Raw genomic sequence first — 27,318 nt, forward strand, 5'->3', positions numbered from 1 at the left:
GGCTTAGCATAATACCATTGGAAAAGAGGAAAATTAAATGCATCCAAGAAATTCTTAGGTTAAGAATCTCTGTGGTTAGCTAAAATGTGAGGAACCTAAAGGAGCATGCCTCAAAACTGTCAGCCCAGACTTGAGTAAGAGGCACATATGCATCAGTTCTGGCTTCCATTGATCAAGAGTTGGCTGAAAGACATCCAATTTGATAGTTTTACTGAAATTGCATCATCAAGAGATAGCTACAGTGAGTTTGAGGAGACACACTTGTAGCAAAATGGATGGGTACATGAAGGGAGTAATTTATGCATAGTTTGCTTCACTATGATGTGAGTTCCATGATCTGAAGTGACTTGAGACCTGCCTTGTACATGCCCTCATAGCAACACTGTGAAACACAGAAAACCTTATTATAATCTCATTTGGGAAAGATGACTGTAAAAAAATATCTATTGTATTATTGTTAATAATAACTTTCCCCCAAGTTTCTTTGTATGGAACAAAATAGGATTCGACACCATTTACCCCCTCCATTATGAAAATAATTATAATAGCCTCAAAATGTTTTGATACCTTTCAGAAGAATGCAGCTATGTAAATAATGTATTGATGTTGAGTTTCACCTTCCGTTTGAAAACAAGATGAGCCTTTTGTCATTTTGAATCATTGAATTCTACATCATGCAAAGCTGAAAAATAAATGGAGGACCAATTTTATCTCTTATTCCTCATGCACATCTCCCACAATTTTAAGGAGTTTGACACGCCTCATATATGCATAATTGCATAAAGTAATCATAAAATTCAATATTTTAGTATATGTATAATGAACCTCAAAAGTCAACAATGAACTAAAATATTCATAGAAAATATTATTTTGTAATTTTAAAATTGAATTCACAGCAGCCTCTATATATTTTGTGCATCAAGACAAACTCCTGTTCTGATTCCCTTTCAGAATTCTTTGCCCCAACCACATCAGGATACTAGATTTGTGGCATTCTTTGAAGAAACCCTCGTTGAACCCTTACTTGTATCCTGAGCCACTTGAGACTCCATGCTATCAATACATCTCATTCCTCCTCCCACTCTGGTAAGAGAAGCCTCCTTTCTAAAGTGACTTTTGTGAATATGGATAGTATGAAAAAGTTGGACTGGGAAGCTGTTATTGGTTCATCATCTAGGCCTTGGGGAAGGTAATTTCCTCAAATGATATTTTTCCCACTGAATTAACTAGTTTTCGGTGTCTCAGCTGAGCAATGGAAACAGTATGGAGAATGAAACGCTTGAAATCATTACCACAGCATCACCTTCATCTAAGAAATCAGGTTTAATGTTATAAATTATGTAGTCTTTGTATTATTCCATTTTTTGTGTATAGTTTGGTTTTTATTCTCTCATTATTGCATCCTGATCATGGTATCACCTCCCTCCTCTCTTCCCAGTCTTTCCCCTCTTGTTACGTCTTCCCAGATTAACTACTCCTCTGTTTCACTTCAGAAAAGAGCAGGCCTTCAAGGAATGCTAACCAAATGTGACATAACAAGTTGCAGTAAGACTAGGCACAAACCCTCCTATCAAGGCTGGGTGAGACAACCCAATAGGAGGAAAATGATCTGAAGAGCAGTCAAAAGAGTCAGAGAGAATAAGCCCTCCTTCCTTAAATGTCTCCTTGTCAAACACTTTGTCACAGAAACAAGAAAAGTAGTTAATGTAAAACCAAAAATATTGGAGTTCAGAGACTTCCAGATAGCTGAACATGTGCAGGTTCATAAAAGTTGGATCACCCAGGAGAGGGCAAAGAAATTCTGTGCTCTGTCCCCATACATCACCCTTTGTATATTTTGGGCTGTATCCTTTGCAATATCCTTTACAATGAAGCAGTAAACATAATTCCCTGAGTCCTTCGAGCGCTTACAACATAGTAATCAAAACCGAGGTAAGGGGTATAAGAACTCTGATTTATAATCAGGTAGTGAAAAGCACAGGTCCAGCTTAGGGATTGTGACTGGTATGTAAAATGTGTTTTACAGATAATATTGGGATCTAAGATCTCAATTTAGGGCCTCTGTTACTATATCCAGTTAGACAGAGCTGATTTGACTTAGAAACTCAGCTGGTATCTACTGTAGAACTGATTGCTTACCTGCTGGCAGGAAAAAATCCTCGTATCTCTTGAGGACATGAAAATGATCTCTGTTTTCAGAGTGTGAGAACAGAAGAAAAAAGAAGAAAAACTGTTTTGTCCTACACAGCAGGTCAAGGTAATCCCACAGAAAGAAAGAGGAGCAATCTTAACACTGCATAAACTGCTGACAGCTCACTTCTTTCATTTTTCTTTCTCTCTCCTTTTCCTCTCATTCATCACACGTGCATATTGTGTGATGTGTTCTACTCAAGACACAATATTAGCATATACTTTACTGGTGATGACCCCCTTAGTTGGATAGATAAAATACATTGTCCACATTTACCAAGTGCCTTAGTGTTTCTATTGCTATGATAAAGCACCATGATTAATGCAACTTATGGAGGAATAAGTTTACATGTGCTTATATTTGGGTCATACTCCATCACTGAGGGAAATCACAGCAGAGACTTAAGGCAACAACCTTATTGTACAAACCTAAGCAGAGTTTATGGAGGAGTGATGCTGACTGGCTTGTTCCTCATGGCTTGTGCCGCCACCTGACTTACACAACTCAGGATCAGTTCTCAACGGATGGTAAAATCTCCAGCTGGATCAGCCAACATCAATCGTTAATCAACAAAATGCCCTACAGACTTGCCTATAAGCATTATGATGGAAGCATTTTCTCAGTTGAGGTTCTGCTTCCCAAATAACTCTAGCCTGTGTCAACTCAACAAAAAAAAAAACTAACAAGCATGTGTCTAGCTCGGTTGTCTTTGATATGGATGCCCGGAGTCCAGGAAATTCACACTTTAAAGTGTTTTTAGAACCACATCAAGAATCCTTCTCTGGCTTTCATCGTTTCCATTGAGAAGTCAGGTATAATTCGGATAGGTCTGCCTTTGTATGTTACTTGGCCTTTTTCTTTAGCTGCTCTTAATATTTTCTCTTTACTCTGTAGGTTTGATGTTTTGATTATTATATGGCGAGGTGACTTCTTTTTCTGGTCCAGCCTATTTGGTGTTCTGTAAGATTCTTGTACTTTCATAGGCATATCATTCTTTAGGTTAGGGAAGTTTTCTTCTATGATTTTGTTGAATATGTTATCTGTACCTTGGAGTTGTATTTCTTCGCCTTCTTCTATACCTATTATTCTCAGGTTTGGCTTCTTCACGGTGTCCCATATTTCCTGGATATTTTGTGTTAAGGATTTGTTGGTTTTGAGATTTTCTTTGGTTGACGACTCTATATCCTCTAATGAGTCTTCAACACCTGAGATTCTCTCTTCTATCTCTTGTATTCTATTGGTGATACTTGCATCTGTAGTTCCTGATCATTTACCCAGCTTTTCTATTTCCAGCATCCCTTCATTCTGTGTTTTCTTTACCGTTTCTATTTCAGCTTTCAATCCTTCAACTGTTTGAGTTGTTTCCTTCATTTTTTAGTTGTTTTTTCTTGGTGCTTTTTAGATTCTTTGAGAGATTTGTTTATTTCTTGAATTTTTCCCCCCCATTTCATGTATTTTTTGTTTGTTTTTTCTTCTGTTTCTTTAAGGGATTTCCTCGTTTCTTCTTTGAGGGTCTCCATCATCTTCATGAAATAATTTTTAAGGTCTGTCTCCTCTTCTTCATCTATGTAGTGCTTTTCGGGTCTTACTGGTGTTGGATCCCTAGATTCTGGTGGGGTCATGTTGGTCTTTCTATTGCTGAGTGAGCTCTTTTTCTGTCTTCTTCCCATCTCTTCTTCCAGTGGTTGATGGTGGGGTCTTTCCGTCTCCACTGGTCTCCTTCCTTCCTGAAGCTGAAGCTGGGGATGCTGACATGGAGTTTGGGGCCTGGAAGGGCTGATGCTTTTCCTGAAGCTGGACTCACTGGGGTTGGGGTCTTGGAAGGGCTGATGTCTTTCCTGTGTGGGATCCTGGACAGATGTCATAAAAATGCTAAGGGAACAAGGATGCCATCCCAGACTACTATATCCAGCAAAGCTCTCAATTACCATAGATGGAGAAAACAAAATATTCCATGACAAAGCCAGATTTAAACAATACGTATCCATGAATCCAGCTCTACAGAAAGTGCTAGTAGGAAAACCTAGATCCAAGGAAGATAACTACATTCACAAAGACACAGGCAATATATAATCCCACTTTACAAAACACCAAAAGAAAAAGGGAGGAGAAAGTACACAAAATAACTTCACTAACAATAAATCAAGCACAAACAAGAATCATCAATCAATGGTCATTAATATCCCTCAATATCAATGGCCTCAACTTCCCTATAAAAAGACACAGACTAGCAGAATGGATACGAAGACAGAACCCTTCCTTCTACTGCATACAAGAAACACATCTCAACATCAAAGACAGACGTTATCTCAGAGTAAAGGGTTGGGAAAAGATCTTCCAATCAAACGGTCCCAAGAAACAAGCGGGTGTAGCAATCCTAATATCTAACAAATTAGACTTCAAGTTAAAATCAATCAAAAGAGATGAAGAAGGACACTTCATATTCATCAAAGGAAAAGTACAACAACATGAAGTCTCAATTTTAAACATCTACGTCCCAAATACAAAGGCACCTACATTTGTGAAAGAAACATTACTAAAGTTCTAAATGCACATAAAATCTCACACACTAATAGTAGTAGACTTCAACACTTCGCTCTCACTGCTAGACAGGGCCTCCAGACAGAAACTTAACAAAGAAACAAAAGAACTAATAGAAGTTATGACCCAACTGGTTCTAACAGACATCTATAGAACATTCCACCCAAAATACAAAGGGATATACCTTCTTCCCGGCACCACATGGAACCTTCTCTAAAATTGACCACATAATAGGAAACATAGCAAATCTCCACAGATACAAAAAAATTGGAATAACCCCCTGTATCTTATCAGACCACCATGCATTAACATTAGAATTCAACAATGACACAAATCGCAAAAACCCTACAAACTCATGGAGATTGAACAATGCACAATTGCACCATCCCTGGGTAAAGGAAGAAATAAAAAAAGAAATTAAAGGCTTCCTCGATTTCAATGAGAATGAAGACACAACATACACAAACGTATGGGACACTTTGAAAGCAGTGCTGAGAGGAAAGTTTATAGCACTAAGTGCCCACATGAAAAAACTGGAGAACAGTCATACTAGAGAATTAATAGCACAGCTGAATGTTCTAGAACAAAAAGAAGCAAACTGCCCCAGGAGGAGCAGACGCCAGGAAATAATCAAATTGAGGGCTGAAATCAATCAAGTAGAAACCAAGAAAACACTGAGAAGAATCAATGAAACAAAGAGTTGGTTCTTTGAGAAAATCAGCAAAATAGACAAACCTCTGTCCAAACTAACCAAAAGACAGAGAGAGAGCATGCTAATTAACAAAATCAGGAATGAAAAAGGGGACACAAAAACGGACTCTGAGGAAATCCAGAGAATCATCAGGGCATATTTTGAAAATCTGTACTCCACAAAATTTGAAAATTTAAAGGAAATGGACAATTTCCTGGATAGATATCACTTGCCAAAACTAAATCAAGAACAGATAAACAATCTAAACAGACCTATAACCCCTAATGAAATAGAAGCAGTCATCAAAAGTCTCCCAAACAAAAAAAGCCCAGGCCCAGATGGCTTCAGTGCAGAATTCTACCAGAAATTCAAAGAAGAGCTAATTCCAATACTCCTCAAAGTATTCCACACAATAGAAGCAGGAGGCTCACTGCCAAACTCTTTTTACAAGGCTACAATTACCTTGATACCCAAGCCACACAAAGACACAACTAAGAAAGAGAACTATAGACCAATTTCCCTCATGAACATCGATGCAAAAATACTCAATAAAATACTCGCAAACTGGATTCAAGAACACATCAGAAAAATCATCCACCATGATCAAGTAGGCTTCATCCCAGGAATGCAGGGATGGTTCAACATTAGAAAATCTATCAATGTAATCCAACATATTAACAAACTGTGAAAGAAAAACCACATGATCATCTCACTAGATGCTGAAAAAGTCTTTGACAAAATCCAGCACCCCTTCGTGATAAAGGTCCTAGAGAGATCAGGGAAAACAGGAACGTACCTGAATATAATAAAAGCAATATGCAGTAAACCAACAACTAACATCAAACTAAATGGAGAGAAACTCAAAGCAATTCCTCTAAAATCAGGAACAATACAAGGCTGTCCACTCTCTCCATATCTCTTCAATATTGTACTTGAAGTTCTAGCTACAGCAATAAGACAACAAAAGGAGATAAAGGGGATACAAATAGGAAAAGAAGAAGTCAAACTTTCACTATTTGCAGATGATATGATAGTTTACATAAGTGACCCAAAAAACTCCGCAAGGTTACTCCTAGAGCTGATAAACACCTTCAGCAATGTGGCAGGATATAAGGTAAACTCAAAAAATCAGTGGCCCTATTATATACAGATGATGAAGTGACTGAGAAAGAAATCAGAGAAACATCACCTTTTACAATAGCCAAAAACAGCATCAAATACCTGGGGATAATGTTAACCAAGGAAGTGAAGGACCTGTATATCAAGAACTTTGTGTCTTTAAAGAAAGAAATCAAAGAAGATACCAGAAAATGGAAATATCTCCCATGCTCTTGGATTGGTAGGATCAACATAATAAAAATGGCAATCTTGACAAAAGCAGTCTATAGGTTCAATGCAATCCCTATCACAATTCCATCACAATTCTTCAACGACCTGGAAAGAACATTAATCAACTTTATATGGAAAAACAAAAGGCCTAGGATAGCCAAAACATCCCTATACAATAAAGGAACTTCAGGAGGCATCACCATACCTGACTTCAAGCTCTATTATAGAGCTATAGTCCTGAAAACAGCTTGGTATTGGCACAAAAATAGGCAGGTAGACCAATGGAACCTAATCGAAAGCCCTAATTTTAACCCACACACCTATGCACACTTGATTTTTGACAAAGAAGCTAAAACTGTACAATGGAAAAAAGAAAGCATCTTCAACAAATGGTGCTGGCATAACTGGGTACTGGTATGCAGAAGACTGCAGATAGATCCATGTTTATCGCCTTGTACAAAACTTAAGTCCAAATGGATCAAAGATCTCAACATAAATCCAGCCACACTGAAACTTTCAGAAGAGAAAGTGGGAGATACTCTTCAACGAGTTGGTACAGGAGACCACTTCCTAAACATAACACCAGTGGCGCAGACACTGAGATCGACAATTAACAAATGGGACCTCCTGAAACTAAAAAGCTTCTGTAAGGCAAAGGACACAGTCAACAAGACAAAAAGGCAGTCCACAGAATGGGAAAAGATATTCACTAACCCTACATCTGACAGAGGGCTAATCTCCAAAATTTACAAAGAACTCAAGAAACAAGTCTCCAAAACACCAAAGGATCCAATTAAAAGGTAGGGTACAGAACTAAATAGAGAATTCTCAATAGAGAAGGCTAAAATGGCCAAGAGACACTTAAGAGAGTGCTCAACATCTTTAGCCATCAGGGAAATGCAAATCAAAACAACTCTGAGATACCAACTTACTCCTGTCAGAATGGCTAAAATCAAAAACACCGAAGACAATTTATGCTGGAGATGATGTGGAGACAGGGGAACACTCCTCCACTGCTGGTGGGAGTGCTGACTCGTACAGCCTCTTTGGAAATCAGTATGGAGATTCCTCAGGAAAATGGGAATTAATCTACCACAAGACCCAGCAATTCCACTCTTAGGCATATATCCAAATGAGGCAGGTTCATACAACAAGGGCATCTGCTCCACTATGTGCATAGCAGCATTATTTGTAATAGCCAGAACCTGGAAGCAACCTAGATGCCCCTCATCTGAAGAGTGGATAGAGAAAATGTGGTACATTTACACAATGGAGTATTACTCAGCAGAAAAAACAATGGAAGCTTGAAATTCGCAGGTAAATAGATAGCACTGGAAGAAACCATCCTGAGTGAGGTAACCCAGTCGCAAAAAAGACATACATGGTATGTACTCACTCATATATGGATTTTAAACATGGATCAGGATAGTGCCAGTCTGCACTTCCACTGATAGAGAGTCTGGAAAACAGGAAAGAACCTAAAAGATATGTATATATGCATAGTACCCAAGAGAAGAGGATTGAGACAAGATCCCCTGAATGGATGGGGAACACGGCGAGGGGTGGGGGGAGTGGGAGCTGGGAAGAAGAGAGGGGGGAGAAGAGGAAGAGAGAGTAGGTCATGGGGGAACAGGAAGTTGATGGGGTGGGGGTAGAATAGGGGGAAGAGGCAATCATATGTTAGAAGACAGATCAGGCACCAGAGTGACCTCGAGTGATCTAAAGGGATAACACGAATTGGCAAGCTAAGCAATAGTGAAGGGACCACCTTGAATGCCCATTCCTCATAATGAACTTGATGTCTATAACCATCCGGGAGCCTTCATCCAATGATTAATGGAAGCAGAGGCAAACACACAATTAATCACTGAACTGAACCCAAGGAACCCAGTGACAGAGAGAGAGGAGTGATGAGCAAATTGGCAAAGAATGGGCTGGCAAAACCAGCAGAGACAGCTGATCTGAACAGGGGAGAGCTCTTGGACCCCAGACTGACAGCGGGGATGCCAGCATGGGACTAATCTGGACTACCCAAATGTGAGTGCCAGCGAGAAGGCCTGGGCATACTATGGGGCCCTGAGCTGTGGATCACTGTCTATCCCTGGAATACAAAGAGTCATGGTGTGCCTATAGCACAAAGAGGGATGCACTCTCAGCCTGGACTCTTAGGGGAGTGCCTGGACCCTACCCAGAGTGAAATGACAGACTCTAGATATCCCCTATGTGGAAGGATTTGGCAATAGGGTGGGAGGCTAGGGGGGTGGGGGAGGAGGGGAGGGAGAGGGAACTGGGATTGACATGTAAAACAAGCTATTTAAAATTAAAAAATGATAAAAAAGAGAATCCTTCTCTGGTTATCCATCCATTAAAACATTTTCAGGTGAAACTAATATGCTAGACACTAGAAAGTCAGAAGCAAACTATTAAATAGATATTGCTAATACATTTATGGAACTTAAGGTCTAATGAAAGAGAAAAAAGTACAAAGTGAGGCATACACACATAGGCTGCCATTTTGTACACAGATAAATGAGTGAAATGATTTTTAGTTATGATAAGTATGGTGAAAAATAAATAGGCCTTCATGTGACAAAGATATAAAGTAACTTACAGTGTGTCAAGACCTCTTCTAAGCTTTCAATAAGTGTCTACCAAAATGGCCCATGTGTTATACACGTGATAGCCACTTCTATCAGAAGCTGTAGCATCAAAAAATTCTCTGAAATTGTTACAATAGGAAGATAGGTAGGAACAAACTATATGAAAAGCTAGAAAATTAATAAACCAGGCAGAGGTAGTAAAAGTGCCAAAGATGGGAGGGGGAGATTGGGTTGGTTCAACCAATGGAAAGACCGGTGTGCCTTAGGTTAGTGAGCAAGAGAGTGATAGGAGAGAAAAGGCTGGAAATTTTGTGTTTGTTCTTGACAACTTGTCTTCATTTAATTCAGAGTCATGTAATCATGGAATTGCCTTACATTTTAAATAGGGAAATGATATAATCTGACACACATTATGTAAAGTTATTCTGGCTGCTGGTAAAAACTGATTTCCACAAGGAAAGAAGCAGAGGCGGAAAGATTATTTAGGAGGGTCTCATAGTTTTCAGTTATGAGCTCATTAACTAGAATTATGGGGAAGAGTAGAGGCAGGAATAGGATTGCTGAACAATTCTAAGAAACAGTATGTGTTGTGATGGTGGAACTGATCAGATTTACCAAGAAGGAAGACAGGAAAGAGAGTAAACAAGGGTGATTCCAAGGCCTTGACTTGAACAATCAACAACAAAGAAGCTAAGATTATACAACTGACCAAAGAATGAATCTTCAACAAATGGTGCTGGCATAACTGGAGGCTGATATGTAGAAGACTGCAGATAGATCCATATCCATTGCCATGCACAAAACTTAAGTCCAAATGGATCAAAGACCTCAACATCAACCCAGCCACACTGAACCTCTTAGAAGAGAAAGTGGGAGGTACCCTTGAATGAATTGGTACAGGAGACCACTTCCTGAACATAACTCAGATACTAACATTGACAATTAATAAATGGGACCTCCTGAAACTGAGAAGCTTCTGTAAGGCAAAGCACACAGTCAGCAAGACAAAAAGGCAACCTACAGATTGGGAAAAGAGTCACTAACCCCACATCTGGACAGAGGGCTGATCTCCAAAATTTACAAAGAACTCAAGAAGCAAGTGTCCAAAACACCAAAGGATCTGAGCAACTAACAAAATTTGCTGTATTTAGCAAAATAAATGAGGCAGTGAATAAAACAATATACAGTTCTACTCTGACATTTTGTCTTATCCCAGTTAGAATCATTGCTATTTGAAAGAAAAAAACACACAACAAATGCTAGCATGAATGTGGGGAAGGGGATACATTTATTCACTGCTGGTGGAAATGAAAAATAGTACAGCCATTATGGAAATCAGTATGGAGGTTCCTCAAAAATCTGAAAATAAATATATCGCATTACCCAGCTTTACCACTTATATCAAAAGAACTTCACATCCTAGTACAGAAATAACTACTTTTCCAAGTTCATTGCAGCAAGATTCATAACAACCAAGAAATAAAACTTCAGTACCCACCAATAAATGAAAGGATAATAAAATATGGTATATTTATACAATGTAAAATTATTTGGCTATAACAATGAGAGATGCACTCTCACCCTCAACTCTTGGGGGGAGGGTCTAGGCCCTGCCTTGGATGAAATGACAGACTATGGACCCCCCATGGAGGGCCTCACCCTCTCTGGGGGAAATGACGGGATGTTGGGGGGGGAATTGGTGGGAGGGCATGGGAGGAGGGGAGGGAAACGGACAGGGACCTGGAATTGACATGTGAAGCAACCTTGTTTCTAATTTAAATTTAAAAATAAAAAATAAAAATAAATTATTTGGCTATTTAAAAAATGTAATTTGCCTGTAAATTGATAGAGCTGGAAACATGAGTTCTCAGTAAGGTAACTCAGACCCGGAAAGACAAATATCATATATTTCTTTCATTTATGGATGTTATTTCTGAACATTCAGATATGTATGTTTGAAATATTATAGATATCAGGAAATTGCTAGAGGGGTAGCCTTCAAAGGAAGGGAGATGGAATGTACTGGCATAAAGGGTTAAAAGGGAATAAATGGGAAAAATGGGTTGAATTTGGATGGGGAGGCAGTGGAAAGCAGAATAGAGGAGGGAATATGAGGAGACATAAACAACATTAAAAATCTTTTGAAAAGGTAAAATAGAAGCCTACTTACTACTTATTGTCGAAGCTTCCTAAAATGAGTGTGTGTGTGTGTGTGTGTGTGTGTGTGTATGTGTGTGTGTAATAATATATCAAAAGAATTAAAATTGAGTTGCCCTATAACAGGGCAATCATTTCCTCACTATAACCACAGACTAACAAATAAAAAGTCCACTACTAGGAATGAGTTACTTCTTTTGGGGTTGTTGGGTACTGAGGACCCATAGGCTCCAAAACATTACAGGCCATTGCCAATTCTGTTAGTTACCATTCAGAATTAGATGGTAAGACCCTACTGATGAAGACATCAAATACTTAAGCTATATAACATGAAGAAATAAAGTTGATAATGACCTGAAAGTGTCATTGCTTTTGGTAAGTATTCACAGTACTAGAAGGTGTTAAAAATGCTATCAGAGAAGAAAAGTAAGCATCAATGCAATCATCAATTTTATCCAGCTGTGTACTTTGTGAGCTACAATAATGACAAAACTAGTAAGACATCCCCACTGGTACAATAATGACTTGGACCTCATGGGAATAACCCATCAATTTCTGATTGAATTTAAGTCCTGCTCCACAAGATAAAACCCATACCTGGCACCATTATCAGGTCAAGAACCTATTTCAAGACAAGTCATAGCCCTAGGGGAGAGCTCACTACAATTATTTTGCTAAATCAGCATAATAGTAACCCAATTTCTAATGATTTATCTTTATAACTATAGATTAATGTATCTGTAAACCCTCATCAAAGAAGCTTCTTTTGGTAGTAGGTGGTGAGTAACAGAGACTAAAAAAAGAACAAGGCACAGGAAATACGAGCCTGGGGAATTCTCATAGTCAGAATATATATATATATATGTATATATATATGTATATATATATATATTGTACCTTGTCTTTCCAATGGTAAGGTGTGATTGTGGAAGATGGAAATGAAAAGAATGTTGGAAGTAAACAATTGGATGACTTTAAGTAAACAATCTCTTTAGGACACAGCAAGACAACTGTACCTATGAATTCACAGCAATTGTGACGGTATGCATAAAACCCTAGCAAGTCCAATCCATACCAAATTCCAACATGGAGATGGGAATTCAACATGTAGTCTAACGGCTAGCCATGGAGCTATTAGCATTTATTAGCTGCTTGGAAAGAAAGAGATGGTTGTCTCTAAGAGTGTGGTCCTTCTGAATTCAACCACACTCCAGTGGTAAATTAAATATCCCACAACATACAGACAGCATAAATTAGTCTCAATGGGTTTGAAAACCAGGACATATAGTTGAGTGGATGGAGAAGTGGGGGTGAATCTGGGAAGAGTTGGGGAGATGAATGTGATCAAAACACATTGTACAAAATTATCAAAGAACATAAAAATTAACGAAAAGAGTTATGTTCTGATCACAATAAAGCTTTACAAGTGGATAAAATAGGGAGAGTGAATCCTGAGGAAACTCGGAGTTGTGATCTATAAATTTAGGAATCAGAGCATGCATGAGAGATAAAATCATAAAGCTGAATGAAATAATTTTTTAAAACTTTTTAAAAAGTTGTAAAATTAAAAGTGTGTGTGTGCGTACACGTGCGCATGTGAGTGTGTGTGTGTATGTGTGTGTCCAAGTGAGTGAGTGTAAGTACCCTTGGCCTGAGACCAGAAAAGGGTGTCTGCTAAAGCTGGAGTTATAGGCAATTGTAAGCCACCTGACACAATTTCAGGGAACTGAACTCCAATCCTCTTCAAGACCAGTAGATTCTCTTAAGTGCTTAGACATTTCTCCAGCTCATACATTTCTTGTTGCAAGACTCTGTTGGCTTGTGCCTAGAATGTAACTCCATTATTATAGGAATTTTTGTTAACCATCAATTCTCTGGTGCCTATTATTAATTGCACTTATTAAATATTCATTTAATGTGTACAGTAACAGGAATTTTTGTTAACCATCAATTCTCTGGTGCCTATTATTAATTAATTGCACTTATTAAATATTCATTTAATGTGTACAGTAACAGGAATTTTTGTTAACCATCAATTCTCTGGTGCCTATTATTAATTAATTGCACTTATTAAATATTCATTTAATGTGTACAGTAGAATCTTGTAAGTTTCTCATTAATACATTTTCCCTGCTATTGTTAAAGGAATTCCCCAAATCAAAGTCAGTCCACAGAAGTTCAAAACCTTTTTATAAAATATGCATATAAACTGTACACATTACTTCTATAGTTCAAATCATCCCAAGATTACTCATACACAATAAAACATAAGACTGTGTAAACAGTTTTTATGTTATGTATTTTAGACACTTAGCCCTATACCCTTTATACTTTCTTTTTCTGGAAAAGAGACATAGACATTCAAAATAAATCTTTCCTATTTTCATGAGCCCATGCATCTTCTTAGCTAGTCGTATCTGATTCTCCTAATATATTCATTTCTCTGTGATTTTATTTTTAGGAGGGAGAGGCTATGACTTTCAACCCTGCTACATGTGACCAACCTTACTTCTTGTACTAATGTTGCAAAGTAGACATGACAGAAAAAACTCTACATGGGAATATCTGAACCATGGCCAGGCTCAAAATTGACAAAGATCATATATAGCACTAAAGAGACAAGAGAGAATGCATACAGAATACCAAATTTGATTACGTTCCTTGAAGTAAATGTAGTTCATTGCTTATGTACAAACTAAGACATTTAAAGTTGTTTTAAAAAGCTTTGAATTCTAGAAGATACACTCACAAACCTTCTAGCCCAATTGCAATGTATAATTATGTTCACATAGTTTAAAACAAAGACTCAATGCACGTACAATTTCAGTGCCACCAACACGATGCCACAGTAAACTAATGTCTTAAAGTAAGCCTGTGTTGACTTAAGGCAATATTCACTCACAATGCCATTAGAAGATACATTTACTGAACTTTATCTGTAGCAGAAAGGTACTGATCTGCCTGGACCAGTCACATGGCTTGTGTTCCTGTGGAGCAAGGCTACTAGTTTCTTTAACCTTCGGTTGAATTTACACAGGACAGTCTCCCATGCAATACAAGTAGCTATTTCCAAAATGTTTTCTTAACCTTTGAGCCGTCTCTCAGTCACAGACAAAAATTATATTTTTCAATTGTATTTCGAGATAGTAAGTTTCCATATGGCTATTTAGTATACCTTTTATGGTGGTTAACCCTCCCTGAAATAATAATCCACCATGCATATTGTGGCCATTGATGCAATATTAGCATAACTACAATGGGCATAACCAATCACTTTCTGATTAAATTTAACGCCTGTTTTATAAGATGAAACTCTTGTCTGGTGCTGTAAACTGGGTCAAATACCATTACTGGGAGGGGCAGTCATAGGTGCTAGGGAAACATCCACCATTGTTTTGCTTAATGTCATCACACTGTCAAAGTTCTAAATCTGTGCGACTCTCAACCTGGTTCAGAGAAGCTTCATCTTGCAGTAGGTAGCAATTAATGCAGAGACTCATAACTGGTCAAAGCACTGAGAACAAGTGACTGCTGATTGCTCATTTCTGATTTGTGCATCAAAATCATACACCTTTCCAAGGGGCAGGTGAAAGATCATGCAGAATGTAGGAGCCAGAGGGTGAGAGGAAATGTTGCTAAATTCTGTCTTCTGTACAGACATGACCATTGTGTGTAAGAACTCATAGCAGCTGTGGTTAACTAAACAAGGCCTACATGTCACACGAAACTCCAGTATGGGAGAGGAGATCACTAAACCCTATCGCTAGCTGAGGAGTTACTGATAGTTGATGGCAACTGGGGAAGGGAGAAGCATTTTTAATTTGGGTGCATTGCTTGTGCTCCAGTGAATGGTCTCACACCCATAGGCATCCAGGCAGCACTAGCTGGACTCAGTGAGTTTTACTATACCAACAAGAATTCATGTAGTTGAGAGAGGTAAAATGCTAGTGGGTCTAATGGGAGTTTGTGGGAGGTACATTTGAACGAAGTGCATTATATACATGGGTAAAATTTCTGAGAAATAAATAGAAAATATTATTTTTGAAAGTTAGGTTCTGAGAACACTGTGAAGAATCATCATGTCAATTGATATGAGAAGACCCATCTTAGGTAAGGCCAGTCCCTAGACGGAGGAGCTGCGTAAAATGGAAATGCTAAGCACTGGCATATATAATTCACTGCTCTCTGCTCTTTGCTAGGTGGCCATTTCTCTCAAACTTCTACCACCTTGACTTTGTCACCATGAAGGACTGCAAAATGGAATTGTGAGTCAAATGAGCCCTTTCCCTTTAAGATGTTTTTGTCTGAGTGCTTTCTCACAACAACGTGAAAAGAAACAAGAAATGCCCCCTTTTCCATCTTGAAGTTAATCCCACTCATTCATACTTTTATATTTTGCTTATACCATAGTGTATCCTGGAAAACATTTCCCTGATCCTGTACTAAGAAATTTTGCATCATTGCTTCTCATACATGTATAATGTGACCATTTTTTATCATTTTTTATTTTAATTTTAAATAGCTTGTTTTACATGTCAATCCCAGTTCCCTCTCCCTCCCCTCCTCCCGCACTCCCCTTCCCCCCTCCCTCCCACCCTATTGCCAAATGCTACCACATAGGGGATATCTAGAGTCTGTCGTTTTACTCTTGGTAGGATCCAGGCACTCCCCTAAGAGTCCAGGCTGAGAGAGCATCTCTCTTTGTGCTATAGGCACACGAAGACAGTTTGTATACCAGGGATAGATACTGATCCACAGCTCAGGGCCCCATAGGTTACCCAGGCCTTCTCACTGACACTCACATTTGGGGGTCCTGATCAGTCCCATGCTGGGCTCCCCACTGTTGGTCTGGGGTCCAAGAGCTCTCCCCTGTTCAGATCAGCTGTCTCTGCTGGTTTTGCCATCCCATTCTTTGCCAATTTGCTCATCACTCCTCTCTCTCTGTCACTGGGTTCCTTGGGTTCAGTTCAGTGATTAATTGTGTGTTTGCCTCTGCTTCCATCAGTCACTGGATGAAGGCTCCCGGATGGTTATAGACATCAAGTTCATTATGAGGAATGGGCATTCAAGGTGGTCCCTTCACTATTGCTTAGCTTGCCAATTCGTGTTATCCCTTTAGATCACTCGAGGTCACTCTGGTGCCTGATCTGTCTTCGATCCTATGATTCCCTCTAACCCCCTATTCTACCCCCACCCCATCAACTTCCTGTTCCCCCATGACCAACTCTCTTCCTCTTCACTCCCTCTCTTCTTCCCAGGTCCCACTCCCCCCCACCCCTCGCCGTGTTCCCCATCCATTCAGAGGATCTTGTCTTCATCCTCTTCTCTTGGGTACTATGCATATATGCATATCTTTTAGGTTCTTTCCTGTTTCCCAGACTATCAGTGGAAGTGCAGACTGGCACTATCCTGATCCATGTCTAAAATCCATATATGAGTGAGTACATACCATGTTTGTCTTTTTGCGACTGGGTTACCTCACTCAGGATGGTTTCTTCCAGTGCTATCCATTTCCCTGCGAATTTCAAGATTCCATTGTTTTTTTTTTCTGCTAAGTAATACTCCATTGTGTAAATGTACCACATTTTCTCTATCCACTCTTCAGATGAGGGGCATCTAGGTTGCTTCCAGGTTCTGGCTATTACAAACAATGCTTCTATGAACATAGTGGAGCAGATGCCCTTGTTGTATGAACCTGCCTCATTTGGATAAATGTCTAAGAGTGGAATTGCTGGGTCTAGTGGTAGATTAATTCCCATTTTCCTGAGGAATCTCCATACTGATTTCCAAAGAGGCTGTATGAGTCGGCACTCCTACCAGCAGTGGAGGAGTGTTCCTCTCTCTCCACATCCTCTCCAGCATGAATTGTCTTCGGGGTTTTTTATTCTAGCCATTCTGACAGGAGGAAGATGGTATCTCAGAGTTGTTTTGATTTGCATTTCCCTGATGGCTAAGGATGTTGAGCACTTTCTTAAGTGTCTCTTGGCCACTTTAGCCTCCTCTACTGAGAATTCTCTATTTAGCTCTGTACCCCACCTTTTAATTGGATCCTTTGGTGTTTTGGAGACTTGTTTCTTGAGTTCTTTGTAAATTTTGGAGATTAGCCCTCTGTCAGATGTAGGGTTAGTGAATATCTTTTCCCATTCTGTGGACTGCCTTTTTGTCTTGTTGACTGTGTCCTTTGCGTTACAGAAGCTTTTCAGTTTCAGAAGGTCCCATTTGTTAATTGTCGATCTCAGTGTCTGAGCCACTGGTGTTATGTTTAGGAAGTGGTCTCCTGTACCAACTCGTTGAAGAGTATCTCCCACTTTCTCTTCTGAAAGTTTCAGTGTGGCTGGATTTATGTTGAGATCTTTGATCCATTTGGACTTAAGTTTTGTACAAGGCGATAAACATGGATCTATCTGCAGTCTTCTGAATACCAGTACCCAGTTATGCCAGCACCATTTGTTGAAGATGCTTTCTTTTTTCCATTGTACAGTTTTAGCTTCTTTGTCAAAAATCAAGTGTGCATAGGTGTGTGGGTTAAAATTAGGGCTTTCGATTAGGTTCCATTGGTCTACCTGCCTATTTTTGTGCCAATACCAAGCTGTTTTCAGGACTATAGCTCTATAATAGAGCTTGAAGTCAGGTATGGTGATGCCTCCTGAAGTTCCTTTATTGTATAGGGATGTTTTGGCTATCCTAGGCCTTTTGTTTTTCCATATAAAGTTGATTAATGTTCTTTCCAGGTCGTTGAAGAATTGTGATGGAATTGTGATAGGGATTGCATTGAATCTATAGACTGCTTTTGTCAAGATTGCCATTTTTATTATGTTGATCCTACCAATCCAAGAGCATGGGAGATATTTCCATTTTCTGGTATCTTCTTTGATTTCTTTCTTTAAAGACACAAAGTTCTTGATATACAGGGCCTTCACTTCCTTGGTTAACATTATCCCCAGGTATTTGATGCTGTTTTTGGCTATTGTAAAAGGTGATGTTTCTCTGATTTCTTTCTCAGTCACTTCATCATCTGTATATAATAGGGCCACTGATTTTTTGAGTTTACCTTATATCCTGCCACATTGCTGAAGGTGTTTATCAGCTCTAGGAGTAACCTTGCGGAGTTTTTTGGGTCACTTATGTAAACTATCATATCATCTGCAAATAGTGAAAGTTTGACTTCTTCTTTTCCTATTTGTATCCCCTTTATCTCCTTTTGTTGTCTTATTGCTGTAGCTAGAACTTCAAGTACAATATTGAAGAGATATGGAGAGAGTGGACAGCCTTGTATTGTTCCTGATTTTAGAGGAATTGCTTTGAGTTTCTCTCCATTTAGTTTGATGTTAGTTGTTGGTTTACTGTATATTGCTTTTATTATATTCAGGTACATTCCTGTTATCCCTGATCTCTCTAGGACCTTTATCACGAAGGGGTGCTGGATTTTGTCAAAGACTTTTTCAGCTTCTAGTGAGATGATCATGTGGTTTTTCTTTCGCAGTTTGTTAATATGTTGGATTACATTGATAGATTTTCTAATGTTGAACCATCCCTGCATTCCTGGGATGAAGCCTACTTGATCATGGTGGATGATTTTTCTGATGTGTTCTTGAATCCGGTTTGCGAGTATTTTATTGAATTTTTTTGCATCGATGTTCATGAGGGAAATTGGTCTATAGTTCTCTTTCTTAGTTGTGTCTTTGTGTGGCTTGGTTATCAAGGTAATTGTAGCCTCGTAAAAAGAGTTTGACAGTGAGCCTCCTGCTTCTATTGTGTGGAATACTTTGAGGAGTATTGGAATTAGCTCTTCTTTGAATTTCTGGTAGAATTCTGCACTGAAGCCATCTGGGCCTGGGCTTTTTTTGTTTGGGAGACTTTTGATGACTGCTTCTATTTCATTAGGGGTTATAGGTCTGTTTAGATTGTTTATCTGTTCTTGATTTAGTTTTGGCAAGTGATATCTATCCAGGAAATTGTCCATTTCCTTTAAATTTTCAAATTTTGTGGAGTACAGATTTTCAAAATATGCCCTGATGATTCTCTGGATTTCCTCAGAGTCCGTTTTTGTGTCCCCTTTTTCATTCCTGATTTTGTTAATTAGCATGCTCTCTCTCTGTCTTTTGGTTAGTTTGGACAGAGGTTTGTCTATTTTGCTGATTTTCTCAAAGAACCAACTCTTTGTTTCATTGATTCTTCTCAGTGTTTTCTTGGTTTCTACTTGATTGATTTCAGCCCTCAATTTGATTATTTCCTGGCGTCTGCTCCTCCTGGGGCAGTTTGCTTCTTTTTGTTCTAGAACATTCAGCTGTGCTATTAATTCTCTAGTATGACTGTTCTCCAGTTTTTTCATGTGGGCACTTACTTAGTGCTATAAACTTTCCTCTCAGCACTGCTTTCAAAGTGTCCCATACGTTTGTGTATGTTGTGTCTTCATTCTCACTGAAATTGAGGAAGTCTTTAATTTCTTTTTTTATTTCTTCCTTTACCCAGGGATGGTGCAATTGTGCATTGTTCAATCTCCATGAGTTTGTAGGGTTTTTGCGATTTGTGTCATTGTTGAATTCTAATGTTAATGCATGGTGGTCTGATAAGATACAGGGGGTTATTCCAATTTTTTTGTATCTGTGGAGATTTGCTATGTTTCCTATTATGTGGTCAATTTTAGAGAAGGTTCCATGTGGTGCCGAGAAGAAGGTATATCCCTTTGTATTTGGGTGGAATGTTCTATAGATGTCTGTTAAACCCAGTTGGGTCATAACTTCTATTAGTTCTTTTGTTTCTTTGTTAAGTTTCTGTCTGGAGGTCCTGTCTAGCAGTGAGCGCAGAGTGTTGAAGTCTACTACTATTAGTGTGTGAGATTTTATGTGCATTTTGAGCTTTAGTAATGTTTCTTTCACGAATGTAGGTGCCTTTGTATTTGGGGCGTAGATGTTTAAAATCGAGACTTCGTCTTGATGTATTTTTCCTTTGATGAATATGAAGTGCCCTTCTTCATCTCTTTTGATTGATTGTATTTTGAAGTCTATTTTGTTAGATATTAGGATTACTACGCCGCTTGTTTCTTGGGACCATTTGATTGGAAGTTCTTTTCCCAACCCTTTACTCTGAGATAACGTCTGTCTTTGATGTTGAGATGTGTTTCTTGTATAGAGCAGAAGGAAGGGTTCTGTCTTCACATCCATTCTGCTAGTCTGTGTCTTTTTATTGGCAAGTTGAGGCCGTTGACATTGAGGGATATTAATGACCATTGATTGGTGATCCTTGTTTGCGCTTGATTTATTGTTAGTGAAGTTATTTTGTGTACTTTCTCCTCCCTTTTTCTTTTGGTGTTTTGTAAAGTGGGATTATATATTGCCTGTGTCTTTGTGAATGTAGTTATCTTCCTTGGCTCTAGGTTTTCCTTCTAGCATTTTCTGTAGAGCTGGATTCATGGATACGTATTGTTTAAATCTGGCTTTGTCATGGAATATTTTGTTTTCTCCATCTATGGTAATTGAGAGCTTTGCTGGATATAGTAGTCTGGGCTAGCATCCTTGTTCCCTTAGCGTTCGTAGGACATGTGTCCAGGATCTTCTGGGTTTCATCGTTTCCATTGAGAAGTCATGTGTAATTCGGATAGGTCTGCCTTTGTATGTTACTTGGCCTTTTTCTTTAGCTGCTCTTAATATTTTCTCTTTACTCTGTAGGTTTGATGTTTTGATTATTATATGGCGAGGTGACTTCTTTTTCTGGTCAAACCTATTTGGTGTTCTGTAAGATTCTTGTACTTTCATAGGCATATCTTTCTTTAGGTTAGGGAAGTTTTCTTCTATGATTTTGTTGAATATGTTTTCTGTACCTTTAAGTTGAATTTCTTCACCTTCTTCTATACCTATTATTCTCAGGTTTGGCGTCTTCACGGTGTCCCATATTTCCTGGATATTTTGTGTTAAGGATTTGTTGGTTTTGAGATTTTCTTTGGTTGATGACTCTATATCCTCTAATGAGTCTTCAACACCTGAGATTCTCTCTTCTATCTCTTGTATTCTATTGGTGATACTTGCATCTGTAGTTCCTGATCATTTACCCAGCTTCTCTATTTCCAGCATCCCTTCATTCTGTGTTTTCTTTGCGGCCCTGAAGATCGAGGGGGATGGGTGATGGGCAGGCGGTCCTCACTGGAGACCCAATCTCACCTGAAGCTGGAATTGCTGAGGTTGGGGTCTTGGAGGGGCTGATGTCTTTCCTGTGTGGTCGGGTCTTCTGGATGCCGGGAACGGCCCTGAAGATCGAGGGGGATGGGTGATGGGTGGGCTGTCCCAGCCGGAGACCTAATCTCACCTGAAGCTGGACTCGCTGGGGTTCTAATGTGACCATTTTATTGTCCACTTTCAACTCTGTCTTCCCCACATTAAATTTTCACTTTTCTTTTAAGCCTTGAAAAATACTCACAAGGGTTTGAGATCATAAATATAATAAATACTTGTTGAAGGAATCTTAGATTTTTTTATTGGGCTTTTTCATTTGCTGCTCTTAATATTCTTTCTTTATTCTATGTGGTTGGGGTTTTGATTAGTATGTGGTGAACAGACTTCTTTTTTGGTTCTCTGCATTTGGTGTTCTGTAAGCTTCTTGTACTTTCATTGGCATATCTTTCTTTGGGTTGGGAAAGTTTTCTTCTATGCTTTTTTTAAATCTGTTTTCTGTACCATTGAGGTGGTTTTCTTTTTTCTTTTTTATTTATTTGTTTTTCAGTTTAAATTTAGATTAGAAACAAGGATGCTTCACAAGTCAGTCCCAGGTCCCTCTCCCTTTCACTCCCCTCCTCCCGTGCCCTCCCCCAACCCCCCCATTATCCCCTTACTTCCCCAGGGAGGTTAAGACCCTCCATGGGGGTGTCCATAGTCTGTCATTTCATACAGGGCAGGGCCTATACCCTCCCCCAAGAGTTCAGGGTGAGAGTGCATGGGATGGGATCTTAGATTTTTGACAGCTTTCCCATATAAGATAACAGCAGGACTGAGAGGCCTAATTCCTAAACACCCCTACCACAACCCGTGGCCCTAGAATAATCAGAGTTCTACTGTGTTGAGTTTCAGATTAAAGTTATTTTAAAAGAATTCTGTTGGGTTCTTAAGTATGAAAGGCACTAATGTAAACCATTTGTTCCAACATTTACAGAGCAGTCATTATGTAGCCAGTACTCCACTCATCACCCCAATGGGCAATAAACAAAACTCCCTTGGAGTTAGGGTTATTGAGGACTTGGATAGGTATACACAATGGGGAACACATTTCTGGCAATCAGAGTAACTCAACACCTATGCACTGAGACAATCAAGGACCTGGCTCTCCATCACTCTTCTCTCACAATGTGGAACACCAAGAGTGAAGGAAATACTGCCCTAGTCTGGCCAGCGCCTCTCCTGTTAGCCATTCCTTACCATTATTGCCTCACTGGCTAGACTCCAGAATGATGGCTCTATTGTCTTGCACCTTTAAATCATAGCAGACAGAGTAGAGTGCCAGGCAGATTGTTTTCCTGTTAGTACACCAGGCTCTCCTTTGGGTACTGGAATTTCTGTGTCCTCTAACAGAGCAAATGTCTGCATAAAGTCTTCAACCTAACTCCCCAGAGTCTACCTAGAGGCTGTGCTGGTTATAAGAAACTGCCTTTCCCATTATATTTCTATAATCCTGAACACTAAGCACCTAACGTTATCTGCTGCCACCATCACCAGGCAATACTGAATCATGTGCAGATATCAGTGAGCCAGGATGCTGCCTAAGAATAAGACAAGCTCAAAATAATCCGCACTAACCCCCAGTGCCTGTCAACTCCCTCTGAAGAGGCAGGTAAACAACTGGTCTCTGAGCCCTGAAATAACATTGACACTAGAAATAAATCTCCTTGGTGAGTTAGGGTTCACCAAAGCAGAAGAATTAGATGCTTATCACCCTGCCATTTAGTAGTATTCCAATGCTTTGGTATGAGCTGCCAAACTTCAGGTAGATGGCACGTTTATTTGAGTAATGGCAATGGGAAACAGGCCAGGAAAGATAGTTGGGCTTAGTAACAAGGGTGTAGCAAGGAGGATCGTGCTCACAAACTGGTAACTGTTTTCTTATATTCAGTTCTCTGGTCCTTACACATACATGGATATATAAATTCTCTGAATGGACAACAGTCAAGGCATGTATGCCTGATTAATTGGAAACAGAGAACACTAAGGATCAGTGTTGTCTTTGACAATCCACATTCTTCAGAGATAGGCACAGTAATTTACTAAAAGTAAATATGAAGAAGTAGGTGAAAACACTGCCACTGGCTTAATCAACGTTTTCTGATAAATAACCCCATATAGAACTGAAGCCGCCCACTGAGAACTATCTCAGGTCTTCTCAACTTTCATCCCAGAAGAAGAATTTACCTCTTACTTAGCAACTGATGATAGAAACACAAGATAAATTAAGTTCTTGTGTCTACTTATGGGAAAGATATGAGGAAATGTTTTTCTCTCACTACTAGAAGAATCACTGATAACATGCCATAGGGCATATGGGTGTGTAAGATTAGCAGAGTAATAGATTTTAAATGGCCTTCAGGAAAAAGTCAGCTTTTCTAGAGCTTGTTATTCCTAACAACTGACACTTTGCAGCTCTTGATAAATCACTCTCCATTTACCTCTCACCCCTGATAATAATCTGTCCAGTTTATTATGTGAGTTTGATTATTTTTGCTACCCCACATAAATAAAATCTGACTCAGTTATATTTTACGTAGATTAAAATTTGTTCAGATCTTACCCTTTTCCCCCACCACAATAAAACAATGAAATAAAAATACCAAAGGTTCTCAACAGCAAAATGGAGCAAAACAGAAGAGTAGAGAAAAATTACCAAAGTTATAATTATCCCCACCTTGAACTTGATATCCTTAAATTAGCAAGTCATTCTTATTAATTTTCTAATTCACTGAAGAGGCAAAAGTGACCCAGATAAGTAACATGACCTACTAAAGGTCACCAAGCTGAGAGGCATGCCAGAATCTGCCAGGCTCCTCAAGTGCTGGCATACCCATTACTTAGCCTACTTAAAGCTCTGAACAAGAGCATCAGTGATATAAAGTAATGCAGCATAGGGCAGAGACTTCAGTGTATGTTCCTCTGCTCAAGCAGCTGCAGCATAGAACTGCAGTCTAGGGGTTTAGAACAATATTTATCTGTCACAGCCTTGGCAGCTGGAGGCCAAAGAACAAGAAGTTGATACATTTGATTTCTCCTGTAGCATTTCTCCTTGGCTTTCAGAGTGCTACATTCCCACTGTGTCCTCATTTGGCCTCTGTCCTGTGTGACAATATCCCTGATGTCTCTGTCTCTTTGGATTCCTTTAAGGATATCAGTCATACTGAAGTAGATCCTTAACTTCATGTCAATGTTCACATAGGGTTTTGTGTGGTTTAAAACCAAGCATGCCAAGAAAGGGCTTGCCCACTGAGCTTCACCTACATCCCTGAAGTTATTTACCTTGTTAAACTCCTATATCCAAAATGCATTCACATCCTGAGATTTCAAGAGTCAGGATTTCAACATATGAATTTGGGTGAGTTTGATGAGTATTCTTCCCACAAGCCTTGTCTGACAGTCCCAAATGAATACACAGGAGGACACTATATTAATTATGAAGCTGTTGACTGTTTGCTATGATTTCTTGTTGGCTACCTCTGAGTTAATTATTAACCCATAATATTTCCATGTGGTCTTCTCTTACAGGAGAAAAGGGTCAGGACCTCTTTCTTACTCCTCTCGCGTCCTACATGGTGACTTACTGTGCCTCCATTTCCCAGAATCGTCCAGTTCTCCTATCTTGCTTTCCTATTGGCCAGAAGTGCTTTATTCATCAACCAATTAGACAAAAATATATACAAAAGGACTTCCTCCATCAGGTGAGTGTTACAATTTAGTCCATATCATTATGAATACTATGCTAAGTATCAATAATGAATATACAACACAGTCTACATCCACAAAACTACATTTCATTCTTCCTTCCCAACATGGCATAAAGAATTTCTTTCCATACTTTGGATAAACTCCCACTAAGTCATGTGCCTTCTCTAGTTTCTTCCAACCTACTGCACCCTGTCCCTGTAGATTTTTCTCAGTGATCCTGTGGCTACTCTTATCTTCTGCATGCCTTTTTTATATGTGAATCAAATGCCCTCCAGAACCTCATTACTCACTCAAACACAAAATCTTCCTACAAATAGACAAAATATATGTAGGTACAATGGACACCTATACTGAAGCAGCTTTACGCTGTTTAATAACATGAAATGAGAGTAAATGTCATGGTACTCCAGAAGTGTTGACTGAGGGCTGTCAAGGGACAGAAACAGGGTCACTTCACTCTTCTCTCTGTCCCCCTTTCATAGTCTTTTTCAAACACCATGGAAAAGGTCTTGCTCTCTGTTTCTGTTAGACTGTTCTATTTTCTACCCTTACACTCTAAGCAGTGAGAAACTCAAATAAGAATAAAGGACATTTATCTCACTTTGAGAGGCTGGGCTTTTTTTTCAGTGCTGCTCTGAAACTCTCACTCTCCAAACTAGACAGCTCCAAAAAGGTATGAAAAGGGAAGAAATGAAATTAGGAATAAAGAGCAGAAGAGCAGAAGGAGGAAGAATGGAGGTTGAAGGAAAGCATGAGCAAAGATTACAGAGGCCACTGGTGGCCTCCTTTCTGAGCACAGGAAGGAACCTGGCTATCTTTTGCAGAGCATATACAAAGATAGCCTTTCTCTGGACAAAGACTCTGATGGGAACTGAAAGAGGATTGTGCTCATTTCTACTCTCACGGTTGTATTAAATGTATAACTTCATCATCTGGCTCCTAATCAGCCCAAGAATGAGGTCAGCAAGCGCCTAGTGGTTTATTTTTATTCCTGATATCATCTTCCTGATCCCAAAGGGAGCCCAACCGCTTATTTAAGACCATACGATGTGGTTGTTAAACTCGTGCATACCTGAGGGACCTTTCCTGTCGGTTGTAGGGGGAAGAGAGAAGTTTAACTGAATATCACATGTCCATGGCTCTCTTCCACATTGAGCAATTGCTTCTCATTCATTCATCATTATATAACAGTTCTGGAATACTAACTAAACTCCAAGACTTTGCACAGGGGACTCCATGGAGAACATAATCTATTGTTCCAAGTTCTCCATGATCTTAGGACAAGATGAATCAAGAATGCGTGTAAGCAATAATGACAAATGTGGCTCAAAATAGCATGCTCAAAAGTGTAAGATGAAAATTAAAAACAACAGTGCAATACAAATGTAAGAAAAGCAGAAATTTTTTGCGAAAAAAGAAGTAGAAAACCCTGGGGCCATACAAGCTTGCAGAGACTGAACTGACAACCAGGGAACATGCATGGGACTGACCTAGGTCCTCTGCACATGTGATAGTTATGTAGCTTGGTCTTCTTGTGGAACTCATAACAGTGGGAACCAGGAGCTGTCTATGACTCTTTTACAGGCTTTTGAGACCCTATTCTGCATACCAGTTGCCTTGCCTAGCCTTAACACAAAGGAAGTTGCTTAGTCTTACTGCAACTTGATATGCCATGATTTGTTGGTACTCATGGGAGACCTGACCTTTCCTGAACAGAAATGGAAGCAAAGTAGACTGGTAGTGGGAACAGAGATGGGGGGCAGGCTGGGAAGAGATGAGGAAGAAGAAACTGGTGCCAAGATGTAAAGTACACCTATTATTTATTCATTCACTCATTTAAATGAGTGCAGGATAGTGTGAGAAGCATCTCTGTTTGCCATCTTGGAAGGTCAGAAT

The 27,318-nt window shown here is 39.2% G+C and overlaps 1 long non-coding RNA gene across 1 annotated transcript; it reads left to right on the top strand.

The window, feature by feature from the left end:
* The first annotated feature begins 949 nt into the window (after window positions 1–949).
* LOC121139854 lies at window positions 950–25,712 on the top strand. The gene is made up of 3 exons (XR_005876691.1): window positions 950–1,086; window positions 15,709–15,774; window positions 25,243–25,712. It is a non-coding gene; the product is annotated as an uncharacterized LOC121139854 (long non-coding RNA).
* The last annotated feature ends 1,606 nt before the right edge of the window (window positions 25,713–27,318 follow it).

The sequence above is a fragment of the Mesocricetus auratus genome, unplaced genomic scaffold, assembly GCF_017639785.1.
Source record: "Mesocricetus auratus isolate SY011 unplaced genomic scaffold, BCM_Maur_2.0 Super-Scaffold_100003, whole genome shotgun sequence".
Classification (NCBI taxonomy): domain Eukaryota; kingdom Metazoa; phylum Chordata; class Mammalia; order Rodentia; family Cricetidae; genus Mesocricetus; species Mesocricetus auratus.